Source organism: Pogonomyrmex barbatus, unplaced genomic scaffold, assembly GCF_055798465.1.
Source record: "Pogonomyrmex barbatus isolate J1 unplaced genomic scaffold, ASM5579846v1 scaffold2, whole genome shotgun sequence".
Classification (NCBI taxonomy): Eukaryota; Metazoa; Arthropoda; class Insecta; order Hymenoptera; family Formicidae; genus Pogonomyrmex; species Pogonomyrmex barbatus.
In genome coordinates, this window is record NW_028297116.1 from 16,749,272 (window position 1) to 16,774,608 (window position 25,337).

Sequence of the window (25,337 nt, forward strand, 5' to 3'; positions counted from 1 at the left end):
TTGTCTCTGCCTCATTGTTGTTGGTCGGTACTCTCTTCCTCCCCCCCCCCTCCCTCCCTCTCTCTTTCTCTCTCTTGATGTACAATCTACACGTACGACTGCTATCCCAGGGTGGCTTCCATAGCTGGTCCAGTCACGCGATCAGGATCATTCGCTAGTAGTAATTTCTATTCCGCGGACAGGGTCGGTTTAATCCTTTCGTCATTAAGGACGCATACGCGTTGAAAAGAACAAGAGCAGAAATGAATAAAAATATTTTTTATGTATCGTACGTGAAGTTTTTAAATTTGTAAAACGATCTTACGAAATAACAAAATAAAATAATAGACTTAGGATTGCACCAACGTTATTTTGGATTTAAGCGAGACCTAAACATGTGTCTGTCTTTATTCGAAAAGAAAGATAACGACAGATACATGTTTAAGTCTCACTTAAAGTCAACGATAACGTTGGTGCAATCAGGTCTTAGACGTTAAATTTAATTGTATTCGATAAAGTTTCCTCTTGTATCCACACGTGTTTCTTCACGAATGAGGACAGTAGTTTAGCACTCCCATTTCGCCGCCAAATAATTTTCCACTTCAACGAATAGCCATTCCACAGAACGCAATATCAACGCAAATGAAGATTAAGCTATATCATAAGATATTCATCGGTCCTGAATGATTTTCGCACGGTCGTGTCGCGTTTCTAATTCACTCGCATCGCAATCCGATCCTACGCAACACGACGTGCGATCGAAATGAAGGAGGAGGGATCCACACGGTGAATCCGTGTCTGCCTTTTTCCACTGCGCATAATACAGGTGCAGGACAGATAGGACAAGATCTCCGCGATGATATTGGAACGAGAGCGAGCGAGCGAGAGGGGTAACACCACCGGCAGAGCAAGACGAATCCGGCAGAGGAGGAGAGGAGGAGTGAAAAGCAGAGAGAACGAGAGAGAGAGAGAGAGAGAGAGAGAGGGGGATGGTAAAGAGAGGATAGGAGGAGAAGAGGGCATAGAGCAGCTGAATAGGAAGCGACACAATGGACCTGGGTGGCTGTGGAGGCGTGTTATCAAATGGGTTCCTCATTCACATACTGCGGCCTGAGCTACCTGTGTCTGTCTGTACCGGTGTCTGTCTGTTATACTTATTCATACCGCCCATTGTGTCCTCCACTGTTGAGTCGAGTTCAGTTCAGTTGAGAACGCGATGGAACGTGCCACAATGCACGAATATGGGCTGCGCCGCACCTCCCCCTCCTCTCCCCCATCTCTTTCTGCACCCCTTCCGCGCACTCTCCCCCGTCGCCGTATCTCTTTCTCTCTCTTTGCCATTTGCCACCCACGGTCCGACCCGCGCGCGCGTTGGATTCGCCGGGGCCGACTGAAAAGAAAATTGCGTCGGGAAATTGTATCCGCGAGAAAACCCGACCGATAATACCGAGTTCTTGAAGCGTACACGTCGCGAAATTTCTTCGCCCCGACAACGACGACGATGACGACGACGACGGCGACGACGATGACGACGACAACGGCGACGACAACGGCGACGACGGCGACGGTGACGGCGACGGCGACGGCGACGGCGACGATGGTCTCGTCCTCGTCGTCATCGAATTCTGCCACCGAATGTCTCGTTAGACGAGAGCACGAGTTTCCGCGATGCTCGATCGATGGTGAATCTCGTCCGGAATTCCGGGATGCACATGATATTTGCCGGCAATTCCAACAGGAAATCACCGCGACGCGATAGTTGTTAGAGGCGATAAAGCGAAGCTAAGATTGCGCGAATGAGAACTTGGAGAAGGTCAATGTAATCTCTTTCACTGAGGGTAATCTCATTTAAATCGCACGGTACGGCGTATCGCCCGAAGCGAATTCTAACTTAAAGAATAGTCGTTATTGTTGTTTCACTCTTAATAAAGCACGGAGATAACTCGGTAAAAACTCACGGAGAAAATTAAAAGGTTTCTGTTGCGAAACACCTCGACTGATCGCTTCTGATAATAGAAAGCTTAAAAAGACCAAGATCCCGATTTCATTTTTTAAGAAGAAACTTCTTTTACGGACAATTCATATAACACGCTATCGATCTAAGATCGAGACGAAAGATACCTGAACTACGAAAACGAGTAGCATTCTCCGTCGCGAGGGTACGTTGCCGAAAAACGACGAGAGAAAATCTTGCGGAAAGAAAAGAATGCGCGGACTCTCGTAGAGACGTTTTCTTGTCGCGCGGCCGCGATGTGGAAAGAGAAAAGAGAGAACGTAATACGTATAACGCGTATAAATGGCCATAGGACCCTGGATGAGCCGCCCGTGGACGCAACGGCATACAAAACTCGCTCAATACGTCATTCAGCCGAAGAATACGCCTCGTTCTCGCCATTTTGCTCCCAGAATGAGAGTTTCAAAGGGAATTAAGGATTCAAAGGCATCTTTTGCGCGGCGCGCATAAAACGTCCAGCCGCCGTCGCCGCCGCCGCCGCCGCCGCCGCTGCCGCGGCTCCGCGTCACTCCATCTCTCTCGCTCTCTTCTCTATTTCACCCTCTCCCTCTCCTTCTTTCTCTCTTCTTATCTACTAACTTCCGTCTTTCCCTTTTCTCCTTCTACAACTTCTCGTAAGCGTCGCCTTCGTTTCTACAACGTTTCTCAAGAGCAATCGTGAATCGACGAATCGACGCACGTCGAGGCGCATCGGTGCGGACACCTGCAGAAGAATGCTAAGTCGTCGAACGAACGTGATCTGATACGTATTCTCCAAGTGCATTTAGCGATAAATGCGCCTAACAGATTTTTATTTTATAACGAACTACAGCTTTCATACGCGAAGCAGACAAAACTCGAAATTAGACGGCCATATTTAATGAGGTGCCTAACGAGGCGCTTCTCAATTATTTCAACTTGATCGTGTCGTTCGGATTTTTTAATTAATTTAATATTCTAATAATTTCTCTCATAAATATCACAATTATAGACTAGATTTGGTGGCGAGTAAGTAAAACGCAGACGTACCAAATAGAATTTCCTAAGCGTCCACGTCACCGCGCAAATAGCCGATCAATTCCCAAGCACCCCAAATCTGTCCGTACTTATCCGGCAGAAAAGAAAAAAAAAAAATCGCCCTTCATATTTGGCAGTTCAAAAAATATGCCCCCGCGTGTAACACCCTCGCGAGCTCTTCCTCCACGGGGATGACTTTTTCCATTTACGGCGTTCGCGCGGAACAAATTCGGACGGCGATCACTGTTTGCGCTATACGATAACAAAAGGAGGGGTGGCAGTCGTCTAGGATTGCGCGATTAACATAAAAATGCGGCGGCTCGTAAAAGGCCACCATATACATACATATATTATGAGTATTATGTATCACAGGAGGGTTATAGCTCCTGATTGTTATTCATATATGGTCGGTGGCCACGTCCGGCATTCGTGCCAAGTCGTCGAGTCAATATAATGTCAACACAGTGCAAATATAGGAACGAAAAATATGGACACATCGCTCATAACTTTCATTTTTTGCGCGCCGACAATATGATACAAAATATTCAATTATATTCTACCATACTAAACGACAGTATATTTTTTTTTTATATATCTTTTGACAAATGATTACCATAACTATAACGTAAGGCCTATTTTTTTTATTATTACACAAAATTGCACTAAAATTTCCTTTTCATCAAACTTCACCAACATATTTATCTATTTTATTTTCAGTACAACAAGTGTATTTCCATTAACGTTCAAATTGTGTAAAAATAATTAGACCTTTCTTAAGAAACAAATAATGTTATTTTCCTAATTGTAACTGAAAAAGAGATTCTACACGTAACACATGCAGGCTAAAATGTATTTACTCACCAAAGTACAGGATTAAAAGAGACTTTTTAGATAAAAAGTATCACTTACTCAGTTGCATCGCTGCAAAAGTCAAGAATCTGAAACAGATATTAATTTGAATAAGAGCAAGAGTTAAATGTTATAAGAAATAATTAATATAATAAATGCAATCAATATAAATTATATTCGCATTAAAAATACAATATAGCATTCAGGTTGCGACTTATTTCGATTCTCAATTTTTCACGCGATGTTCTGATACAGTCTGCATATTAGTTCGTAGAGAAACGGTTCCTCAGAAAAGTAAAGGAAATCGAATCGTTCCCTGTTCAAACCTTCCCCATCGCGACATCGGTATTCTTTTCGTCGGTTACACATCTATGCTATAGGTATATTCTTCTTTTTATATTTCTCTCTCTCTTTCTCTCCCTCCCTCCCCCCCCCCTCTCTCTCTCTCTCTCTCGTGCACGCGCGAAAACGCGCGATCGTGCATACACCCCCGCACAGTTTGAGCATTGCCGAGGCCTTATCGGCAGTTATCGGGCCGTGATGTCACACAATGGGGCAGACAATGCGCGGGACAATACACCCCCTGCTTGTAGAGACTATCCAGCTCTCCTCACCCGGGGCACCTACCCACCTACCACCGTCGACTTCTCTCCTCTCTTGGAATCAGCACATCCTCGCCAACTTAATAAACATAATAGCTGACTATGCCGCCCCGCGGTCACAATGAGAGCTCCGCGCAAAGAGATACCGAAGATACGAAGCACCGGCATTGTGTGTCCCGCTCTCTGCTTCTCTCGGCTGTGTTCCGTCGAACGGATTATACGTCGGTAGACGTGCCATCGTGGATTTGCTATTTAACCTTGTCAAAAAGCTTCTGAACGAGAGAGAACGAGAGAGAGAGAGAGAGAGAGAGAGAGAGAGAGAGAGAGAGAGAAAGAATGTTATCATTCAAACAATAAAAGACGAAGAGGTTCACTTTTATTATCAAACTGAAGTTAATTGAGATAATTATGGCAATAGGTCGATGCACAATTTTTCAATAACAAAGTAAATTTTCCAATGACAAAATAAGAAGACACGATCAATATTATATTGCTATTAATTGATAATTATTTAAAAAATTAATATTAATAGCTGAAAGTTCATTTTTATCAATAATCAAAAAATATTAATACATAAATTTAAAAAAAAATATTACTAAATTTTAATAACATATTACATTAGGACTGAAATAAAGGCATAATTCTACTTAAGCCTTTTTTCAGAGATTAGCAAATAAAAGATTAAAGGGATGTTGCTTATATTATATATGAAAGTGTGATTATCCTGTTCTGATGAAAATGATATGATCTATGAAAAAAATCAATGAAAAAAATCATACTTTGACGCGAATTTATTATCTTTTTGTGAATATAATTTAATTTTAATGTAAGATCTCTTTCCGATTATAAAATAAGAATATTTTCTCTTTACAAAATAAAATTAGTTAAAAGCTAACGCTTTCAGTCAATTAATGCAGACTTTCAATCATCCGGACATAAATATAAATGTGTTGACCAATAATTGAACGCGCATTCAATCTATCGTCAATGAAGATTTTTTTTTATTGTACCAGTAACGAAATATTAAAATTTTTATTTAAATATAAAGTTTTGAGTGAAATAAATTTGAAATTTAATTTTTATTCTCTTACAATCACTACATGTTTAGATAAACACAATACAATATATAAAAAAAGTTCAAAAATGTAGATGTGTTTGAATCAAAATGATAGGAAAAAAATGAAAATACGAATATTTTTGAATACTCATTGTTACTTCAAAACTAGCAATTTTTTTTCACAATGATTTTACAATTCATTTTAATACAAAATGTTTAACTTTTTTCTTTTAATTTACTATTTTCTTGCTATTTTCTTGCTTACTGACAAATATCTCAATAATCGCAAATATGTTATTGATTTTTCAATCACTGAGCACATTCTATCACTGGGATATTTACAATTCAATAATCTTCATACTATTATAGAATTTTTATTTATAAGCCTCGTGAGATATTATCAAAGACTTATCTGTCTTATTCGAAGAACACATTTCAGTATACAAATTAAATCAAATTAATTAACAATTGATTCCTAGAAAAAAATACTAACGCAAGATTCAGAGCAGGAACTAGAAGTAACATTTTAAATTGCGATGAATCTTTTTTGACACGATTATTTCAGAGGGTGGATTGTCGTACGCATCATCGGATCGACTCCACGCCCTCGTGTATATACTCCCACTCTACTCGACCTACCGCGGGTTGCTCGAACCACCCTTTGCGGCTGAACAATATGCTTGCCCTCCCTCGCCACCGTGTAATTACTCTAAACCACGTGCCGCCACGGAAAGGGAGAGGCAAAGAGAGAGAGAGAGACAGAAATCGCGTGAGAGTTGATGCACGAGCCATTGAAAAACGCAGTCGAGCGCCCATTTATTTCGAGAACTTTTCACTTTAAACGCATCCGATGCTACGCACGACAACGCGTGCGATTGCACTCGAAATTATTTGGAATCAAGGATCTTAGTTCGTCACAATTTTCACGACTTTCTTCGTACTAAAGCGCAAAATTTAAATCAAACTTAAAATATAATAATAAAAATTTGAGAGAATATACTAATAAATTATTGTTGATCTCTTCTTTAACTCTTTGAATGCATACAAATAATATCAAACTAAAATGCCAATAATATTGCATATTTAAGTAAGACTACTATTTTTATATTTTCTATTTATCAATAATGTTTATTTTTACGAACGAAACTTACTTATTCGTGTTTAGTTAAACAAGCACAAGAGCAGGAGATCTAAAATGTGCTCTATAATTGCGCCGGTTGATATCGACAGATAGATTTTCATGTAGCATCGTGCACTCGGTAGCATCGCAGCATCGCGACACTGATCGTATCTTCGAAACGGCATTGGAGAAACGTTAATTAAGCGAGCAGATGCGCCGAGGAAATAGTAAATCATACAACCCCGCGCAAATAGAGACGGTTCGGCGCATCGAGCGCCGTATCGTCGCCACGTTATCGGGATAATGATAAATCGTTCGTTCGAACGGACCCTTTCCAAGCTGCATTATAAACTCGGTGAAAGGGTCGTGGAATATACCCTTGCTTCGAGCACAAAGTGAACTCAAACAACTAGTGCTATTTAAAGGGCTGAAAACTCTTATCAACTTTATATGCGGGCAGAGAGGTCGCGAGCGACTGCGAATCGAACAAATGTTTTCTTTTTCAGCAAGTACACGTAATATTGAAGGGAAATAACACTATTATTGTTCAATAAACTCAAACTTGTCAATGAAAATACTCATTGTTGAAAGTCATTGTTGAAAATAATTATCGCGTCTCGCGACGAGTTCAATAATAATTATTCTTTTCATAATAATAATCACGATAATTTTTATTTTCATTGACTGTTCAAATCCCTCTGCGTTTTTTTTTTCAATTTCCTGTTTCCAGTTCACGATTAACGCAAGAGTTAGGAACTTCCTGTTCATTTATCAGCGCGCGACCACGCCATCAGCTTAAAGCCAAAATCGCGGAATTAATATCAGCGGCGTATTAACGAGTAATTAACCACATCGGTCGATTCGATAGATAATCCGGAAGACGGCAGTAAACAAGGTAACCTCGTGGGATTGGCGCCAGCGACGGTGGCGGCGGCGGCGGATGACGGTGGTAGCGCGGTTGTGTAGCAGCGGTGACGGTGCGGTAGTCGTTGGCGGAGGTGGTGGTTATAGTGACAGTGGTGGTGGCGTCGGAACCGCCCCGGCTTTGCAAGCCCGGCGAATGGAGTGACAATGCTGCCACGAGATTCACAGTTCTCTACCACCCCTTTTGTCTTTTCCCTCTTTACCCTTGGTCTCTCGCACGCGCTCTCGCCCCCTTTCATACCATTTGCAACTTTCCGGCTACCCTCGTCTCTCCCCTGCCTACCCTTCTCTCGCTCACCCTAAACGCGTAGCGGCTCTCTTTCTATCTTCCTTTCCACGTCCGCGAGCCTCTTTATCTCTATGCGCCCGTCGTTGCATCCCCGACGGGTGCATACTTCGAGGCAAATCCTCGCGAAGCGATTATCATCGTCAAACGCGCGGATCGAAACACCGTAGGCGAAACTCGTACAGCGGCATCAACTTCATCGTAAAAAGAAGGGAGATAAATGCTATATTTACACTCGATTATTTCCTTAAAAACGTAATTACCGAATTTCTCAGTTTTATATTCCTTCACACCGAAATAAAAAAATCCCATCAAAAAAATATATTTGATAAATAATCTTACGTATATTTCTTTCTTTTCCTTTTTTAGATTAGATTCCCTTAGAATAAAAAAATTCTTATTCATCTTTTAAACCGTCCTAAAACCATTACATATCTTTTCACAGATAAAGAATGTGGATAAAGAGTTTATTATATTGTAAAAGAGCGCACTAGACGTAATTTTTGATTCGCATTTATAAAGCATCAAGAAATTAATCATGAATAAAAGTTGTCGAAACTAATCGATCGCTCGAGCAAACAGTCACTTCAACGGAATTTCGATTTAAGGCTTAGTTACGTCCGGAGATATTTAATGCTGTAACGAGTCCCCGTGAGACGGTAGGAAACACGTACACGTGCTACAAAAGCGGGGAAAGAGGGTGGACGCGGAGGAAGCTCGCGTGCCGGTCGAGTGCGGAGACACGCGATTGAATGAGAAGGGTGGGACACGCGCGTGTGGACCAAAGCATATCGAAAGAATCCACCGCTCTCCTATTTCACAAGAACGACGTCCGATGCGCGTCGTCCGCCGTCGCACCCTCGCCATCTTCTCCCCCTTCCATCTTTCTGCTCTCTCATCGGCGAGACGTTTCCCGCCCCGCGCGGCATCCTCACCCTTCGCACCCCCTATCTCGCGCTCTCTCCCCGTATCAGATCGAGTCCCTCTATTTCGCGTCCTCTATTATTTCTTTTATCAATCTGCGCGCTTTCAGGACGCTTTGAGGCCCGCTGAAAGCTACGCGATAAATCATGAAATGTAAGAACCCATACGTACGTGCTAGGCGCACATACACATCGACACGGCGAAAACGTACATACGTATGCGTGTAGCGGACGTGCATCTACGTGGACGTGCGTCTCTATGTGCCTGTGTATACGCGCGCACGAGCGAGCGAGCGAGCGAACGAACGAACGAACGAACGAACGAACGAACGAACGAATGAACGAGCGAGCGAGCGAACGAACGAACGAACGAATGAACTGCGTTTTCGTGTAAACTGTTCCTTCGTATACATCGCGTACACGTACGTGTACACGCATACGTACGTGCGCGCTCGCGCGCTCATATTCGCGGTATGTATAGAGATGCGCGTAATACGTGTATATGTGTACGTATATAACCGACGGTTCAATAGGCGGCATTGCCAGGGCGAACGCTATCCATACAGCCCGCCAGATGAGGTCTTCTAGCTTCCGTCGAGTCCGCGTGAAAGGATGCCCCAATAATATTCCATTCATCGAATCACCCACTCCCCCCCCCCTCCCCACCCCGCCAACTTCCCTTCACCCGCGCGCATTCCCCTCCCACCCCTCGCGCCGCCGATATATATACTCGTCGTCGGTAGTCCGGCCCGACACTCGTGCCCAACGTCACCCGCCATTGATTTTTCATTCCTGGGCTTTTCAATAGTTTGTTACGAGCTTTCCTACGATGACGCGCTCCATCCCCGTAATAACTTCCCTCGTTTTCTCCTTCGGCTTTCCTTCGCAAGGAAGCCTTGGCTGCCGCCGTGCTGGGACACGTCGCTTTATTAGAGCACGCGTCCATAGGTCGCGCGACTATTCGCGCAATACTCATTTCCGAAAAATCTTTCTTTAATAAAAAGATATCTTCAAGGTGATCGTAATCTGTAACATTGATGAATTACGAAAAATGAGACATTAATAATAATACTGATGACGATATTTGGATACAAAAAACAATATTTAAAAATAAATGTATTATTATTGTAAATTCTGAATCCATTATCGACGAGAGAATTTCTGCGTGTCTGCGATGCCGAAGATTTAGCTAATCGATGATGCCAGCCGCCGCTACCAACGAATTAACAATTGCCAAACATGACGTGGATTGGCGCCGGCTAGAAAAGTCCGTCGGCACGAATTTCGCCGCCGCGAAACGAAGCGAAAATAACCTATAACTTTAATCAGGGATGAATAAAGGCAACCCTTTTTGGTACGGTGCTGCGTCAAGGCGAAGAATGGAGATGAGGATGTAGCCGAGTATCGGCATTGTTTCCAAACAAAGCACGCTTTTCATACCACCCTCCGCCCCCTCCTCTCTCACTCTCTCTTTCTCTCTCTCTGCAACCCCCGTACCCGCGCCCCCGCTCTGGGTCCCCACCCATAGATTCCGCCCGCACACTCTCCGCGGCGGTTCAGTCATTTGACACGCAAAGAAGTCTGGCAAGTTGGCATTGTGGCGACCGCGCCACGCCATTCTCGATCCATTGTTACCGCGCCACTACCAAAACCGCGAAACCGCCCACCCCCCTCCCCCAAAGCCCCCCTCGGCTCGCCGGCTAAAAGTCAAATCTCTTTCACCACCCTCGTCAAATCGCGAATAATGACGAGTCGATCGCCCGCACGCCGTCTTTGAAGATCTTAGTCATTCGGTACGAACGTTATGGGAATCGAACAAGTGCGGTGAATGGTACCATATGTTTGATGATCCCTTCACCATCTCCGTCAAGCTAAAATTTATTAGAGAAAAGATTTGTAAAAAAAATTTTAATTTTCAAAGAAAGAACATTCTGAATATTATATTAAAGAAATATATTATTAAATTAATGTAAAACGATATTGAGAGGGAGCATAGATAAATACTAAATAAAAAATGATTTGATAAATATAACAAATCCTCCAATTATTAGTATTGTAATTAAGGCAGACATCTAATACATATGCTAATTAAACGATGTGCATAACTGATATAATGTATGATGATACGATTAAATTAACTTTGCAGTATAACTGATTAACTGACTATGATAAAGAGGCGCACTAACCCTCCCTCTTTCTCCAATTATGGTTATCCCTGTGAAGTTCTCAGTTTATCGTGAATGTTCATTACCGATTCCACGAAAGCTTGCGATATATTACGCAATTGCAGGCTCTCATATTCTATTTACTCTTTTTATTACGAAAGTAAGTCCTTATCAATGTAAGTTTTTATCAATGTAAGCAACATAAAAGATAAATATACGAAATGACCCATTTTACCTTGTTTTGTAATAACATAGCCGATTGAAAGTATTTAAAAATATATAAAAATATAATGTAAATTTCCGTGAAAATCAAGTCAAAAACTCATATAAAAAAATCTGTCACTTTTGACTGTCCACGACTGAGTTTGTTCTTAGTTTGGCTACTACGACAACGTAATCTATAAATAAGATATCTTTGAGTTATAATACAAAATGTTTTAGTTTTGTAGTTTTAATTAATATATTTAAAAAATAAAAAAAATAACAGTTATATACAGTTATATAGTTTTTATATATTTTAATAGGAGTGATGAATTTATGTGAACACGAAAAGCATCATGTACATAAAACCACCATGAATGTGCAATATTTTAAAACAAATTAATAATAATTAAAATCTTTATAAGATATACAATTTTTAATTATTTACAAACTATTATTAATAACTGTTATTAATAAATAATGTAATAATCCCTTAATAATTAATTAATAAATGTAATAGGTAGTAATCCCATTAATTAATTCTAAACTTCAAAATAAAAAAGAATACATTACTTTTATTCATTAACATTTATAACTATGATAAATAAAATTAATAATGGAATTAATATTCTATGAAAACATTATACGTTTATTACAATGCAATGTTTTAAAAAAATACAATGTTTTATTAAAAATATATTTAAATGTTCAGTTTTTTATATATAATTAAAAAATTCATTGTAATATTGTATCATTAAACTAAAGTGAAATTATTTTATGAATAATTATATTGAATGAATACATATGTTTGAATAGATAACAGATGTAAAAATTCCATTCTTTTATTATAATTACTTATGCTGAAAATAATTCAGAAAAGGCATCATTTGGTGCATATCGATATCGTAAATTGGGTTCTTCTACAATTTCAATTCATAGGATATTTGCAACTCACACATAATTTTTTTATACATATATAAATAATAATATATATAATATAAATAAATAATTTTATTAATTTTCAACTTTTATATTTTCCCTAATTTACAATATTATCCTTAGATAAAATTCATAGTCATATTTACACTATTTTATTTTTATAAAAATAACTTTTCAAAAATTGGTCTTTGCTTAAAGTGGTATAATTCCGTCTACATAGAAGTGTGCACAGAAAAATTTATCTGCACATTTCTCTATTTATCTGCACATATCCTACTTAAAAATGACTGATATAATAATCTAACTGTAAGTGCAATGATTACTGCCCTAATTATTTTACGCTTACGTATATAATTAGTCTCAAAAATCTTCATAATAATTATACAAATTAAATCAATATTTTAAAATGACAATTTCTTGAAAACAGACTATTTTAATCACTTAAAAAATACTTGAAATATCAACAAACACATTATATCTTAATGTACATCTTACATTATTAAGAAATAAAATAATGCGTTTAGATAAAGAGGTCATCCCCTTGCCACTTGCACGATTTAAGGGCGATCGCGTCGCTATTCTTGTACATCGCAATATCCAATTTCTGCAATGTACTCCTAATTTGCAGCCATAGCATCGTCATCATTCATTCGGGTTCGTTTTCGCGTACGCAGCAACGTCCCTTGTCGCGCGGGATACACGCGAATTCAAGCACGACTCAACGTGCGAACACAACGATCTCCTCTCTCTACCCGCGCAACAGAAATGACGATTATGATCGTGTGTGCGTGCGAGTAGCGTATAATGCAATAACGCGAATCAGTCCTCGGGAGATGCTCGCGAAAGCATTACCCGTAATGTTATAATGCCGCGCGGAGGATACGTGCGCGTGTCACACGTGCGAACATTAATAAAGGACCGACATATCCGATATATCGACATCCGATGGATTCCTCGAGCGAATGAATTATCGGCAGTCCTATTATATGAGTTTCTAATAATTTAATTCGTATTTCATTTTTTTTTACTTCAACGACACGTTGTAACGAACACGTAAGATACGAAGCCTCCTCGTAAGAACGAATCAATCAGGCGTAAAAAAATAACGTAAGCGTGCACGCGCGTGCATATACGCGTACAACACATACACATTCAAAATTCAGAGAAATGAATTAAAAATTAATACCCCAGCTGATTCACGCTATATAGGATTGCGAAAGAAGAGTCGCGGCTTTGAGAAATTTCACTCGCATCCTCATCAAGAAGCGAGCGACGATTTTTCGTCAGGAGTCGCCGAGCATTGAGCTATCGCGAGACAAATAATCGTCTCTCGACAGAGGAACCTGTTAAAAGTTGCTAACTCCCGTGATAGAATAGGGCGCCGCGTTGAAAGGATATAATAGACATGTACGCACGCGTGGAGGGTAGCGGAAGCTGCACCGTCCTCGGCCACACGAAGGGGGAGGGGCAGGGGGGACTCGGGAGAGATGCGTGTAGGATAGGGAGAAGGCTCATCGACGACCGGGATTTCAGGAGGAACGAGGACGACGCGAGACCGTACGAATATGTTATACGCTCAAGCTCGTTCGCTCGTAACCGCGCAGCAGAATAGACGAATTGTTCGGCAGCGGGGCTTTTGTCTATTTTACGGAGTTCCAAGGGCTTCCATTGAGGGACGGGAGGATGGGAGAGGGGCGTGGAGGAGAGGAAGAGCCGAAAGCTCGGAAATATATTCTCGACTGAACGTTGTACGGATTCGCGCACCGGGCGTTCCTAATTATTGTTTTCCAGACATTCGTCCTCCGCCTGGTTGCCGCGGTGACTGAAATTCCCGTTGTAAAAGTTTCCACGTCGCGTCGCTCACTCGCGAGCAAGTGAGAGCGAACGAGCAGCGAGTTATCGCGTCGCGAAAAGGATTTCGGAATTCTCGAGCCTTTTTTTCACGCGTGCTCTTCTCTTGGCGCGGATATTCTTGGCGCGTTTCTCCAAATGTCACGGGATAAAAAGAAATTTAATCAGATAGAGACGCGAGTGTCACAAATAAGTAAGAATCTGAACTAGCTTTGCTATATTTAAACCGGTGATATCTGTTATCGAAATTTCTCGATAACATGATTTTTTTTTTTCATACATATGTTGTCATCATGTAAAGTGAAATAAAAATAAGATTAATAACTTTTTTATATCTTAAAATAATTTGAAATTGTTTATAATCAATATATTTAAGAAAGCCACATAAGCAATTATTGTATTTCACAAAGTCAATTTCACAAACACAATTTTTAACATTAGACCTCAAAGTAATTATATATATATTTAATAAAAAGTAATTAAAAAGTTTTCCTCCAAAAAGAGAGATAGAAAATCTTTCTCTTAGTTATCCATAATATAATAATGTTGAGCAGTATAGTAATGGATATCGATATCCTTTTCGGTATCGTCGAAAAGCGATAGTGGAAAACGAGGCTGCCAAGCAGTTCGAGAGAACAGCGTGGCGCAAAGGCTGGAGGATAGGAAGGAAAACGAGGTGGGGATAGGGGTTGATGGTGAGGCAGTCGTATCGGTTAAGTGGGGGAAATTGCAAAACAATGAGACGTCGAGGTAGGGGTAACAATGTGAGGGACAATAGGCCTGATAATGTGCCGGAGAATGGACGCCTAGACAAAAGAGTCGAATAAGGGCGCGCTCACCTACCCGATCCAGCATCCACGTTACATCGCCGTCTCGTTTCGCACCGTACGCACTACACAAAGCTCACAAAGCGCCGCAAAAAAGACGCGCGCATATTTTTCAGTCGATTCAGTTGATTTTCACGTAGCCGGGAGCACGGAAAATTTAGATAAATCTCCCAGTATGAGTGATAGCGATATGAATGAGCTATCAGCGGCATAAAGTTTTCACTTTATACAATTGCGATTATACCAAAATATTTTACAATTCTTCTGGACATTTCATTTTTATGACGTTCTAAAATCTACGGAACAGTTATGATCTTCTTGATAAATTTTAAGATTTAAATTTTTCCATAAAAAAAAATATGAATAGTATTAGCTCCTACCTTTAAAGAATTTATCTTCTTAATATAACATATATTCTTTGACATATAAAATATCGAAAAAACCGAAAAGCACTTTTTTATTCACGTTTCTACATATATTCTTGTCAAAATTTGCTAACAGAAAATAAAATAAAAATGTGAAAAAAAGTGGGAGCAAATGAAAGAGAAATAAATATCTATTGAATATTTCACAGCATTGAACGATCATGCAAGAAATTATAGCGAAGAGAAATGGAAATAACGTATGGAATACATCCGTATGTTGGAGGCTAATGCTTGAGGTAATTTCGCATTCTAGGGGTTGACTCTTGCGAGTCAAGGGGTTAAATGTAAGAGCTCGAAGCCAACTCGGAACACAATCCGTTCGCTGTACAGTTATATGTTCGACTATTTTGAGTTACAGTTACGGATCTCTGATACGTAAAACAACAAATATATTTAATCTGCTAACTTTATAAAAATCTAAAGAATTTTAACATAATTGTATATATTTAGAAAATTAAAAGCATATTATAAAAAATTAATTATTAACAATATATGAAGACAGTTTAATATACGTGAACACGTACAAAGCAAGATCGCTTCAATTTAATTCTAATTTTAATTAAGAAAATTCGATCCTAATAAGTTTTTCAAGGTTGACTTTGCCTCCCCCCCCCCCCTCTTCCTCTCTTTCTTTCTCTCCTCTTTCTCATATACAAATTTTTTTTCGAAGATACTTTAATCCCTATCGCTTTCAACAGTTGAATATCTGACACACCAGAGAAAGAGGAAAGACACAGATGAGAAAGAGTTAGTCTTTTGACTGTTTCCTATGAAGAAAATCAGTTTTCACATATTAACGACTCTTTCTTGTGGAAAACGTGTCTCAAAAGCACACATATCTTCGCGACAGAAAGTGCAAGGTAATGTCGCAAAAGGTTGCAAGAAGAAAAGAATCAGAAAAAAAATTTACAAACAAGGACGCATAGAAAAAAATTGTAAGGAGGGAAAGACTATGGCGGATAGAAGAGGTCGTACAGGATGAGAATGTTACATAGAAATTCGCGACTACAAAATACAACCATCTCGCTACTGCGCACGAGAGCGATGTCTCTCATAGCCGATCTTCTGGTACACGCAACTGTTATTTTAAGCCTCTCACGACTCTTTTATATCTCTTGTATCTTACATGCGAGACTCTGTCATTCCAACGGGGTGCATTCATTTCAATGAATGCCGTGCAAGGTCCTCACAATAGTCCTCTTATACGCAACAGATACTGCGCCATAATACCGTGGAGTATAATCGGTCCCCGAAGCTGTCTTAGTTTTCGATCTTAGCGGAATTGTCTTGGACGGCAAGCCTATCTCATATAGTTACGTCGTGAATACTAAATTCTACTTGGAGAACGCATGAATGTTTGGTACTGGAGCATTAAGAATGCTGTCAATGGTTAAATTGCGTATTGAGATATTTGTTGGAAAAAATTTAAAAAAAAAAATTTTTATGAATCTAATTTAGTAAATTTTTTATTAATAATAATAATTAGAAAATAATTTTTATAAAATACTTGCTTTTTCTTTTTTCTTTTATCCTTCTACTTCTCCTTTCCTTCTTATTTGTACTTATTATCTAATTATATCTTCAAATCGTGTTTGCTAAATATAAAAATAACATTTTTTCATTGCTGTGATTCTATTTGATCTTCTCTTAAATTTTTCATTCATTTTTCATTTATAAAAAAAAAAACTTACGTAAATTAACATATGGGCCGGCGATTTTCTGGATGACTTTAATAATGCTACAGTCAATTAAGAAAAAAATTCTTTCACAGCAACCGATTTCTACGATCGCACGGTGGAACAACCCTTGTACAGCTTAAGCAAAGTCGTCCTATGAGGTCGCCACATCGCGGATTCGTCGTCCACCCCCGTTATCCTACCCCTCCAAGTTCTTCACCGCCGGTGCCCTGTGCGCCTCGTCGTGGAAGTGCAGGGGATGAAAGGAGAACAAGAGAAGTACAGACAATGGATTCGGTTCGCGGCTGTGTTGGTGGCGCTGCATTGTCGCCCGGCATTGTTGCGGCCCGGTTATTGTGTCGCTGTTTTGTGACCGATCGCAAGGTGGCGTGTCTCGTGTGCGCGAAACCCCGTCCACGATCGTTAGGCACGTTCGCGATTATTCGGAAGAACGATCGTTCGACGATAAAACCGACTTCGAAAGGCGCTCTCTTCCTTTCCTCTCCCCTTCTCCCTCACCCCTCCCTCCTGTTCCTGCAGCGCGCGCGAACCAGGAAGGGAAGGAAAGTGATGATCGCAAAGTTAGCGATCGAAACTTTTGTCAACATATTGACTCTATCCGGATTCGTCGTGACAGGTCATGACAGGGGATAAAAGGGGATTAATTGCTCTATCTCTAAATTTGAAGCGCAAGATTGTTGTTTAAATCTTTCTCGCTTTTATATTTGGGGGAAGGGGGGGAAGCGGAGAGAGAGGGGGAGACATATATCCCGAAAAAATTCGAATTCACAAAACTGCTTAATTAAGATTTCAAAATACATATCCTGCTCGTGATTCCTCCACGAGTCAGTGTCGCGCCGGTTACTTCTTTCTTCCGTTCGCCTACAGGACTCGTGATACAAAACGCGCGTGCCCCAACTCAACCCCGCATGACACCACAAAACTTTATTCACAAGTAGGAAAAACATATGAAGAAGACGGAGGATGGGAGGTGAAAACGAAAGAGCGAGAACGAGAACGAGAAAGAGAGAGAGAGAGAGAGAGAAAGAAGGGGAGAGGATTCTCTACTCATCCTCCCATAGGTCTCATTGTGTTGGACGATTGTCTTAGAATAATGGCGGAGACTCACAATAGTGACTACAATGCTTGCTCGTTTAACAATGCGGTGACGTCACGCGGCGTCGTGTACGTGAATGTACCGGTACGGGCGCCCCGGCATCGTGTGCGTCGGTCTCTTTAGACTTCGTCTTTCTTCCTCTCTCTCTTTCTTCGCGGTGCCCAGTCGCCACCTTTCTCCCGCTGCCACGGCCAACCTCATGCCTTCTCTTTTCCGCGATTCTTCACTTGGTTATTCATGGTGGGGACCACCCTCGTCCACCCACGGGTCAGCGGCAACGACGGCAGCGGCGGTGACGGCGGCGGCGGTGACGGCGGCGGCGGTGGCGGCGGTGGCGGCGGCGCCAATAATGCCAGGGGAAGTCATTGACGGTAGCGTGAAAAAAGGCTGACAAGTCACCCAGCTTTGTGGCGGCAAGTTATCACGATGGTCAAAGCAAGCAGCGCGAGACGCGAAATATGTAGCAGATCCTACTATCAGTTTTTTACGTGTAATCATCGGGTGAGTATCAGTTAAAATCAATATTAAAAATTTTTATTAGTCGTTATCATTCGATAAAATAATACATCAATGTAACATTTCTAAAATTCGCTTTCCCAAGTCTAATAATTTTTTAACTCTGTAGAAAACGAAAAAAAATAAATAAAGTTGACCGGGTTCAAATTCAATAGCTTTCGTTTATCATCCTCGACATTTATATTCATTACCACCAACATAGATTAACTTTAGCTTATCCTTTATCTTTTTCTCATTTTTAGATCTAAAAACTGATAAAGAGTAATTCGAATAGAGATTAAAATTATGAATATTGGTACAAATGAATATTCGATTACGATGGCTCTTTTATAATTTTTTTACAACTTATATTTTCTTTCATTAATAATAATTGACCTTTTTTTTACAGCCCTTTATTTTTTACAACTTTAGAAATTCTTCAGCAAGGTCGACCCCTATAAATATGAATCCAAAAACAGAATCTTCAGTTTTTCAGTCCATAGCAATTAAAATTCAATAAAGCAGTCTCTAATAACTTAGAAATAAATCAAATATTGTAAAGGAAATTTATTATAAGACTGGTATAAAATAAAATTCTTTTTTTTTTGGATAAATGAATATCACGCATCATTTTACACATGTTACAAAACCGTCTCTAATTTATGCCTAATCTACGATCAATGCAAAAGCTAACAATATGTTTCCTTGTTCCCAACAAACATTTACGTATTAAATTAATCATGAGAATTATATTAATTCCATAGGCTGATATAGTCATGAGAATTATATTAATTCCATTGACTAATATAATCACAATAACATTCAATAGTTTATTCTAGAATATAGTGAGGTTTTCCTTTAATTACTCAAATATTTGAAACATATAAATTAAGCTTTTTGATAAAAATTGAAAGATATTAAAAGAGTAATCAACACCGAAATATTGTTTCTCATTTACATCGATCAATTTTAACTTTTATTATTGGGGTGATAGCGTGAACCCTTCGCTCTAAGGCATCCCCCATGCGGTTGCGGATTCGGTCGAATCATCCCTTGGGATGAGTCAAAAATGCAGTTCGTCCCACCTTTTTACGAAACACCATAGAGCATTACTCAGCAGAGCTATTAAACAAGATGATAGGCACGATTATGTTGGCAACTTTGCCAACCAGTTAAAAAGACAGAATGGCTCCACTCTTTTGTATATGAATCAAAATCTACATCTGTTAAAAAGTAGATAAAATAAAAGAGATTCCAGAAAGAAAAATAATGCAATATGTAAACAACAAAAAAAATTAATGAAAATGTGAAATTGAAAATTACAATAAATTTACAACGTTTCAAAAAAAATTTTCAGTCACATCGAACACTGATCCAAATAATATTTTCAATCTAGCGTTTGAAATATGAAACAATTTTGTGTGTGCTGAACGCTAAGAAACGATCTTGCGATGTGTGAGGTAACAACGATAGGTTGCAAAGATTTCGCAAAAGACGCGTAGGCGGGTGATGAAGAAAGAAAGAGATAAAGGGAACCCAGAAAGACAGGGGTACATTGTGCCCGGCCGCTTGATACTTTATTCCGTATAAAAGGAAAGACGGAACAATGGCGGGAACGCGGAAGAATGGAATGAAATGGGACCGAGGGAGACTGATAGAAAGGAAGAAGGCAGAGGCGCGCTCGCGCCAGTGTGAAGACTCATCACTCTGTAAACAATGCGCAAAGCGAGAATGACTCAAAGAGCGGCGAGATCGTCAGAACTCCTCCTCAAATGAGAGACAAGAGAGGACAGAGAGAAGTCGACGCGGTCGTCCTTCAGATATTTCAATGTGCCTCATTTTATACTAATGTAAATGTATACTAAATTTAGGAAATTTAGCTTAACTAGTAAAATTAATTCTTTTTTTTTTTTTATATTATATATACATAATAAGATGCGAAAGTTCATGACATACGATAATCTTTGAGCAGTATACATTGTTTTGTCACGTGACTTTCTTTTATTCAAATAAAATTTAAGTTAAATTCAAATAAAGATGTTATTGGAAATACCGAATTACCGAAATGTTAACCTGTAATTTTGTAAAATATTTTAAATCAAATATCAAACAATAATAATTATATTCTTAATTATTTAAAAAAGGAGAAAGAATCATCAAAGATGATAAAAAGTGACTGAATTTATAGAGAAAAGATTTATAGAGAGTTATTTATAAAGAGAAGGTTCTTCTCTTTAAAATATTTATTTCTTAAAAAAATAGGCAAGATAATTCCGTTCAAGAAGAAAGTCTATTAAAGATAAAACAAGAGATCTCTCGAAAACGAGAAAACATCAATATAACTTGTAAAAAAAGTATTGCAGTTCAGATCAAGAAATTAGCAACCAAATGTTATTTTGCTAAAAATAAGTCTTGTACGAATTCTGCACGAACATTTCTTTTAGCGTATATTAATATTATCATGGAAAATGAGTGTCAAAAATTCTTTTGGTAATTCAAAAGAAGAATAATGCAAATGAGATAATGCAAAAAGTTTTTATACTTCTTTACAAAGATCGAGTGAGAAAAGTTGTTAAATCCATTGTTATTATCGGGAACAAAACAATAGTTCTTTATCATCAAAAAGATAATTATAAATGAGACAACATTATTCTGGTTCATCAAAGAAAACAAAGCGACAATTTTACAAGAGGAGATGCCCATAATCTTTTGCGATTTTGAAGGAATTCTTTTGATTGTTTTAAAAAAAATATATAACCGCAATAAATAACTGCTATCCGAGAATGCTTTCCGAATATATCAATTGAGGAATGCCCATTAAAGAAAAACGCCGCAGCAAACTATTCACGATATCCTGCTGTTGTATGTGTGACAACATACCGATGCACACAATTTTTTACGAAAGTTGTTTCATTTGAGAATGTTTTATTCAAAAGACTGGATCACCTAATTTACAATCTTGACTTGGCCCTAGTTTACAATCTTGACTTGACCCTAAGCGGCTAGCATCTGTTCTGAAAATTGAAATAGAATTGGCAAAAAAATTAAAAAAAAAATTCAATCGATCAAAAATCTATAGATTTAGTATTCTTTGAAGAAAAGAATATTGGAATATTTTTATAAAAGTGTAAAAATGTTAATAAAACGTTGTAATAAATATCAATTATCGAAAATCATTACACTAAAAAATAAAAAAAGATAATTATTCTCCGATAAATAGGATTATGACAAAAATGTTCAGATCTTAGTACGTTTAAAAATTTAATCACAAGATTTAATCACAAGATAAAAAAACAAAGATATAATCAGAAAAATATTTTTACATAAGGAATTTATTTTTTAAAATATAAAATAAATAGTAAAAATGTATTACTAATGTAGCTAAAGAAAAAAAGAAATTATTTTATCTTTGCATGTTCTTTTACACTGTTATATTCTCAAAACTTTTTCATCGTATAAAAAAAGAATTTATATCACAACTTTCTATATATACAAAACTATTATTGTATAAACTATTGTTCAAAATTATTTGAATAAGAACTTAGAAATCGTAAATCAAATAAAAGATATGAATCATTATACTAAAGATGATAAATTAAGATGATTTCACTTTCTTCGATTGTTAGCTTGTACTTACAAAATCATTCCCATTAAGTTAGTAAAAGAAAAGATTATATGACAGAGTTTTACTATATATACTTTACAAGAAAACATCAATGATAAACACTAATGATCTTGAAAAAAAAAATTTAATGCCAAGACAAGTTTTATCTAAGACAAAGAAAAGTTTTACTTGGAGAAAAAGGAAACCTGTCACAGCCATTGTTGTTCACTAAATATCTAATATTCATTCAAGAATTGTTTTTCTTTTCTAAAGAAAACACTATTGATATATCTGTAATTTATAAAATGTATCCGATGTCTACAAATAAATACAATCTTTTATTCTATCGATAAATGCGACGAGAAAGAAGAACTAAGTAGTTAGATTGCAACCATTTCTTTGTAGTTGAGTTGCGTAACTGATTGGAATATGTAAAATTACGGGTTGTCATGGCACGAATACACCGCCATTAGAGTAAGATAAAATGTTACATCTAGGGTGAGCTCTGTAGAACTTAGAATTGCACAGAGAGAGAGAGAGAGAGAGAGAGAGAGAGAGAGAGAGAGAGAGAGAAGGGAAGAAGGATAAGAGGAAATGGGAGGGTGGGTGAGGGTTGAAAATATTTAGACATCCGCGAAGGGATGAATAAGACTAAATTGTATCCACAATGCTGTCTCAGAGGCAGAGGCGCTCTGAATAGCCTTAATAAACTCGCTGAATCCTCGGAAATATTTCCAAGCTCTGGAGGAGTACCGAATGCGGCGAAAACTCTTCCCTTGACTTCACGTTCTTCCCGCTTTAGCACAACGTTCGCCCTCACCCCCTCGCCGTCACCCTCTTTATCGTCTACATACTGAGGTAACGCGAACGCCTCGGAAAGCCTTTGGAAATTTTCTCAAGACGCCCCACGGTGAGAAAAACTAGACACGGAATGTTAATAACCGATGTCGTCATTAACATGCGATTATCATATGAATACTCATGTTTAAAAAACAAAATCATGCCGTGAATCTTCTAATGAAGTAAAAATAAGATGTGCAGGTGCGAAAAATCATGGGACTTTCATATTTTTAACACGTTACTGCACGAAACGTACAAGCGACAAGTACTTTGATGTGAAAATATCGAGGTACTCTCGTTCCTCGTCGCACAAAAATATTCTCATTTCACTCGATAGGTTCCCATCAATAAGCATCGATCCTAATGCAACGCAACGTGTTCGTATAATAGATAGATTTGCCACCGAGCACGATACAATTTCACTCGCATTAAGGAAAAAGCGTTCGCCCGTTTTCCTCGCAAGACAATTTGTTCGAAGTCCGCCCTTCGGACCTGCACGATCGATTTCTGAGAGTTTTGCGACGTATCCCGCATACGACGTAAACAAGTCTTGACGATTTTCGCGAGGTATAATAAAGTTATTTAAATAAAATAAACATAAAGTTCATTGTACAAATTCTAATCATTTTTCCCACGTTTAAAATGTTTGTTCTTCCATACCCCGAAAGATTGTATCGTAAAAGGCTCTTGACCGATCTGATAAGATCACTATCTACACTCTAGAGATTGTAGCTGGCAAAAGTATAGACTATTCAAAGTTCGCCATTCGCGACTTCCGGCCGCGAGAGCAAGGCGAATGAGAACGTCGTCGGCGGAGAAAGGGAGAAGAGGGCCAGCGGAGGAGAGAGGCGGAGAGTGAAGCCAAGCAGAAATGGATTCGCGATTTCGTATGAATCGCTAGTTACTGAATAAAGTCTTTTCGCCCGGGTTGGTCGGAGCCGGCGGTGGTAGCTGGCTTTACTTTATTATATGTATATTCGCTGCAGAGTGCGCGCAGAGGATGAAACAGGGTTTTCGCGGAGAGAACGGTCGAAGGGCGAAGGGGGGAGGGGGAGGAGGGGGGAGGGGGAGGGGGAAAGGGGAGGCCGAGAAGGAGGAGAACCGACAGAGAGAGTGGGTATATCGTAAAGAGGGAGTTGGAAATGCGCGGAGGAGGAAGGAGGTGGTCGTTCGACCGTGCGGTTCTATGAAATCAAAGGCCACATTGTCACCGGAATTACCTCCATTCGGAAACGACGTATTCAGGCTACCGGGCGCACGTGGAATTAACCCTATTTGTTTGCCGCCTTCGAGTCGCGTGTAACGAAGCCACGATTTATTCCGTATATGCCCGCCCGCTCGCTCGCCGGCACCCGTCGGAGAGAAAGAGAGAGATGGAGAGAGAGAGAGAGAGAGAGAGAGAGAAAGAGAAAGAGAGGGACATCGTATCCCGTGCTTCACACGCGCCGTCGATTCAGGACATCGAGGATCGATTGAGAAAGAGAGAGAGAGAGAGAGGGGGGAGGGGGAGAGAAGTGCGCTACATGGGGCCCGAACTCGAAGGCGCTCGGGAAAAGGAGCTCGCGCCGCGCGGCAAGAATCTGAATCGCGGCTAATGAGTCGCTGCTCGATCTACTTGCTGAATTACATCTGCATGTGCATGCCCGGTAACTACGGCGGCTATTGTGCGCGAATATCGGGCCGTTCCACGCTCATCGGCAGATTTGCCGATAGTAATCGCCGCAACGAGCTTCGCCGATCGTGCGGGTGTCGCCAAGGAGAGACTCGCGGTGTGCGCTCCCATTACGCCAGATAACTCGAGATTCGAGAATACGAAGAATCCCCGCGATCGAGAAATTCGAAACGGTTAATAACAAAAACTAAGATTTGAATAATTTAAGAGGGATGGAGAGAGGGTAAAAAAATAATTACATAATTATTTTTATAAAAATGCGCGACATCAAGATGAAAGAGACTAATTTCATAAAATTGTCTAAAAAGCGCGAGAATAAAATGTTCAGACATGCTATGGGTTTATTAATCGGCAGCCACCCGTATCACATTGCCCACTCACGGATGAGGAAATTGGAGCGTATCGTTTCGCGTCTGTCAGCTGTTGGCGTTACGTACCAAACCGTTTGAAATTTCACGGTTGCAGATGACACCGTTTAATTGACCGACTGGTGCGCTATTCTTGTCGATTTCATTATTGGAACGATCACCCTATGTGTGTTCTAGTCCGCTACACTGCCCAAAATTAATTAACAGTTCCATAACACGTGTTTCCGCTGTTCGAAAGTCCCACTGCCGAAACCACATAACCACTTGCGTCGTTAGAATTAAAGATAACCTATTTCTTTCGCGGAGTTTATTGTATCTCGGAGCGGCAAAGCGCCGGTGACGACCGCGAGTTTCGCCACGTGCCGCCACGAACCGGCTCCCACATATAAATGCACGTGCGCAGGTGG

At 39.5% G+C, this 25,337-nt stretch overlaps 1 protein-coding gene and 1 long non-coding RNA gene across 17 annotated transcripts in view; one reads left to right on the plus strand and one right to left on the minus strand.

Annotated features, from left to right (window-relative positions):
* The window catches only part of SoxN (SRY-box transcription factor soxNeuro), a 284,192-nt gene that overhangs the window by 255,537 nt on the left and 3,318 nt on the right, over nucleotides 1–25,337 (minus strand). For 15 of the 16 annotated variants that reach the window (XR_016139205.1, XR_016139212.1, XR_016139213.1 and 12 more), the window contains exon 3: nucleotides 3,899–3,927. The gene's annotated coding sequence lies outside the window, so the exon portion shown is untranslated. Of the gene's footprint in view, nucleotides 1–3,850; nucleotides 3,928–25,337 lie in introns of all 16 variants that reach the window. The other variant, XR_016139215.1, reaches the window with a different exon arrangement.
* LOC148936719 (uncharacterized) lies at nucleotides 17,759–19,716 on the plus strand. Its single transcript, XR_016139194.1, has 2 exons — nucleotides 17,759–18,452; nucleotides 18,856–19,716. It is a non-coding gene; the product is annotated as an uncharacterized LOC148936719 (long non-coding RNA).